The 4,745-nt window shown below is 45.0% G+C and overlaps 1 pseudogene; it reads right to left on the reverse strand.

Moving 5' to 3' along the window:
• Nucleotides 1-343: 343 nt before the first annotated feature.
• On the reverse strand, nt 344-2,890 carry LOC140502717 (uncharacterized; annotated as a pseudogene).
• Nucleotides 2,891-4,745: the final 1,855 nt, after the last annotated feature.

Raw genomic sequence — 4,745 nt, forward strand, 5'->3', positions numbered from 1 at the left:
GCATCCTGTGTTTACTTGGTGCTGTCTCAATTCTGCTTTGCTCAAAGAGCACAGCACCTTTTCTAATGTGGGCATGCCATGCTGAGTGGTCCTGTGCCAATGTCTCCCATGTTCCAAAGTTCTTGAGAGAGACCTTGAGAGTGTCCTTGTATCGTTTCTTCTGACCACCATGTGATCGCCTGCCACATGCAAGTTCTCCATAAAATACTCTTTTTGGCAAGCGTACCTTTGGCATTCGAAGGTTATTAACTATAAACTATAACTGTAAACTGGCACCACACAATTTGCCAGGAATTTGGAAATGTCAGCCTGATTCCATATCACAATTCAAGATGTTTTTTCTTTAGATCCCCTCTGGGAAGGGATATTCAAAAGGAGAGAGTGGTCCTACAATCCAGCCAGAAGGAATACTCTCTTCTAAGAAACAAAACGATTTTTCTATACTTCCCTGGGCTTGGGTCAGCTTAAATAGGCTCTGGGTCAGATGACACTTGTCTAGATCTTCAGACTACCACTTAGGGAAAAGGTGGGATGAAGCTTCTGCATGTCATAACAGGCCTGTTGGAGTTGGTCTTGTAAGCTGCTTGGGAGACCTTGGATTTTAGGCATGAGGTCCATGAAAGCCAGTTGTGATTTCTGGGCAATGCTATGGGACATGTCTGGAGTCAGGGCTTCCAGGAATCGTATATTGCCAACCACATTTTTGGACTGGCTTCTACTCTGCTTGATCCACAGCTCAAATAATGCCTTATGGTACTTCTGCCAAACCTTAGAACCTTGCTTGCTTTGATAAATCAATCCAATTGTTTCATAGGGCTGGTACAAGAGTTTTCCAGTGATATTCTTGGCACCTCTGATATTTTCCATAGCATTCTTATATGCCTGGAGGTTGCTTGGCAGAGAACCTAGTGACCTGAAATAGCCTTCTTCTCTTGAAGAGTCTTCTCTAAAATAATCTCCATCTTCCTCTGAAGATTCTTGGGTATTAGCCATGTCCAGTGAGAGGTATTTGTCCATATGGAGTTTTAATTCTTCCAGTGTTCATTTCTCCTTTTGGATTTCAGACAAGATTTTCTCTTCATCAGACACAGATCTTGTGGTAGCATCATTGATGCTTGTGGCATCTTTCTTGCTGGAGTTACCACTACTGGTATTCATTAATGAATCGGTTTTTTTTTCAATGACTGAACTTTGTCAAGTACGATCTTTTTAGATGAATGTAGTTCTGCCTGTGGTACCTATGGTCTGCTAATTCTCTCTTGGCTGATAGGTTCACTTGAAGCTCACCTGAAGCACTGAGCCTCACCACAATCTGTTTTGCATCATTATGTATATCAGAGACAGTCTTCTCCACCTGTGATGGGCTTGTTCTGATTTCTGTAAGATGGAGAGTCTTTTTTTTTTTTTTTAACCAATAGTAGATGTATGGTCCATGCAAGCATTCTTTGTGCCAGTAGTAATGACATGGCTAAAGCTATTCCTGGGCAGTTTTTTTCCTGCTGATTCTGCACTTGGCACAGGCTGGGGCTCTCAGAGTACAGATGCCAACTGCCCCAGACCTATACTCAAAGCCAGTCTATCTTGGTAGAATATATCAAGACTTGTATTCTTTCAGTATAACCTGTGAAAAAAATAGATAAGTAGAGAGATAGATAGACAGATGATAGATAGATAGACAAAGTATTTATTAGGATCTTCCTGTGTATCAGGCACTGTGTTAAGTGCTAGGTATACAAATAGCAACAAAAAAGACAGTCCTTGCTGTCAAGCAACAAATGTTGTAATAGGGGAAGACAATACATAAAGATATGAGTTCTTACCTTTTTTTTGTGCCATGTACTCCATTGTGAATTTGGGGGCTCCCATGGTTCCCTTAACAGAATACTGTATTTAAATAATAGAAGAAAATACTAAATTTCAGGTAGAGTTTAGTGAAAATATAGTTCTTTTTTCCCATCCAAGTTTATGGACCCCTGAAATCAACGCTTAGGCACCTGTAGATCCTTCATAAAGGGGAGCTAGTAATGTGGTGAACAGGAGGGGGAGAGAGAAGGAGGTAGAGAAGTCTAGAGAGTGTGGAGTGGATATAGAAGCCTTCACCATGAAGAAGAGGATGCACAACACTGGACTTTAGAAGGACACTTTGGGACTTCTGCTGTCACTTTGTGACTAACCTTGTGGAGGCTGTCAATTCCTCTAAGGTACCAGTCTAATCATTTAGATGATCCTCAGCCAGGGAAGAGCAGTGCGTGGGGCTTTGATGGTAGGCTGACTCCCCAGGCTTCCCTCAAGCATGGCTAACTGAGCCTCAGACCGTTTAGCAGAGACTCCAATCAATATTGCTTTATAAAAAATGGATAAAAATAAACTAAGCCTCTGTTAAAATGCAAATAAGTAGATTTAGTGTATCAGACTAGCAGAGTGGAGAGTGTGCGTAGCAGGGAGAGAGGGCTGGGTCAAGGTCTATGGAGGATCCAACTTTAAGGAAGGGGCTTTCTAGAGCATAGGACTGTGCTGGGACTGGGGTGGGGGTGGGGGCTGGGAAATGATTCTCTGGCAGTTCTGGAGAAATAAAGGAATGCATGAATACGGAGAGTTTGGGGCTGGGCTGGTGTGGGGAGTGAGGGGCGCTGAACACCCACTGGTCTAATTTTGCTTCAGGGCAGCTCTTGTTTGAGGCAGGCTGAGATCCCCAAAGGCGGCCTGTAGATGTGACAGCTGTCTCTGGCACATCAGAAAATAGCGCACACGCATCCCCTAACGCCAAGCTTGGTGCCACTGTGGCCATTTCAGATAATGAAACCCTCCACATCCCCGGCTCCCGCAGAGGTTTGATGTCTGATTCATGGCCGGGTAAGAGTAGGCAGCTATGGATGGAGTCGTGAATCATCCGACTGGAAGTCTTCCTGTCTGCGGGCTCTGCTACTCATTGATTGTGCCAAGCGCTTTGTAGTTCCATCCCCACCGAGAGCTGTGTGTGCCCTTGTGGTACATCCTACTCTTGGCAAACAGGCACACTTCGCCCTTAGCGCTCCGCATCTGAGACGCAGCTACAGCAGTCTCAGAAACAGTCTGATCAATGGATTTAGCTTCTCTCTCTCTCTCTCTCTCTCTCTCTCTCTCTCTCTCTCTCTCTCTTCTCTCCCTCCCTCCGTCCCTCCCTCTCCCTCCGTCCCTCCCTCTCCCTCTGTCCCTCCCTCCCTCTCTCTCTCTCTCTCCCTCCCTCCCTCCGTCCCTCTCTCCCTCCCTCCGTCCCTCTCTCCCTCCCTCCCTCCCTTCCTCTCTCTTTCCCCTGTCTTTATTTCTGTCTCCATCTCTTTCTTTTCCTGTCTCCGTCTCTCTCCTGTGTTTATTTCGGTTTCTTTCTCTTCCTCTCTGTATCTCTCTGTCCCTCTGTCTCTCCTTCCCTTCCTCTGTATCTTTATTTCTTTCCTTCCCTCCCTCTTTATGTCTGTGTCTCTTTATTTCTATCTGTCTCTTTCTGTCTCTGTTTTTCTCTTTCTCTTGCTCTCCACTCTGTCTCTATCTCTGTTTCTCTCCTGTTTATTTCTCTTTCTCTTTCTCTTTGTCCCTCTGTCTTTCCTTCCTTCCCTCTGTATCTTTCTCTCTCTCCCTCTCTATGTCTCTCTGTATTTCTTTATTTTTGTCTCTATCTCTTTGTCTTTGTGTATCTCTCCACTCTGTCTCTCTGTTTCTCTCTCTCTTTCAGCAAATGATGCAGATTACATCCCAGTCCTTCTAGATGTGAGATTTGTTCATTTTTCCTTCCTGTGGGAATTTTGAATTTGAAGAACACATTACTACAAATACAGTGAGTGGCATCATGGCACAGGGCCCCAGATTTAGAGGTAGAAGAAACCTTAGAGGTAACAGAATTCAACACTATTTACAGATGAGGTAACTGAGTCCCACTGAAGGAAAGTGACTTGCCTAAGGACAAACTGGTGGTAAATAAAAGAAATGAAAATTGAACTTCTGTTTCTTGACTCCAGAACCAATTCAACTTCCACTGTCTTGTGTTGCACATGATTACCCTGGAGAGAGGAACAACTGGGTTTGCGTCCTGCCTCTTGACACATACTAACTGAGTGACCTTGACCAAGTCATTTATCCTCTGTTTAGGTATGACTGTGTTTAATTTGGTTTATGCTGTTTCTCTCTTGATGCTTTCCGTGCCCGTGATGACACTCCCAGCCTAGATGTGGCAGGTAAATTGCCTCTCTGCATCTCTGTAGGGAATTCCTACACTGGGAGCCTTCCTTTTGTTGTTCAATCACTTCAGTCTTGTCCAGCTCTCCATGACCCTATCTGGGGTTTTCTTGGCAAAGAAAGACACTGGTTGGCCATTTCCTCCTCTAGCTCATTTTACAGACGAGAAAACTGAGGCAAACAGGGTTAAGTGACTTGCCCAGGGTCACACAACTACGAAGCCTCTGAAGCCATATTTGAATTCAGGTCTTCCTGACTCTAGACCTGGAGCTCTGTGCACCATGGCACCCGTAGCCCCTCACCTGTACAGAGTTTTCCTTCATCCGATGAAACTATAGATTTTGACTGGGTTGCCTACTACACACACAGAGGTCCCTGGCCTTTTGGGGGGCACCTAGTTTCTAGTGAGTTTGTTGAAGCTAGCTCTGAGGAGGTTTTGTGGAAAGGCCAGAGGATCCCAACACCTCAGGTCAGGGTTCAATTCTGCAAAGATGTCCCTGTTGACCACAGAGAAACTCCCCTCCTGTGCTGACGCA

Source organism: Notamacropus eugenii, chromosome 4 (genome assembly GCF_028372415.1).
Source record: "Notamacropus eugenii isolate mMacEug1 chromosome 4, mMacEug1.pri_v2, whole genome shotgun sequence".
Taxonomy (NCBI): Eukaryota; Metazoa; Chordata; class Mammalia; order Diprotodontia; family Macropodidae; genus Notamacropus; species Notamacropus eugenii.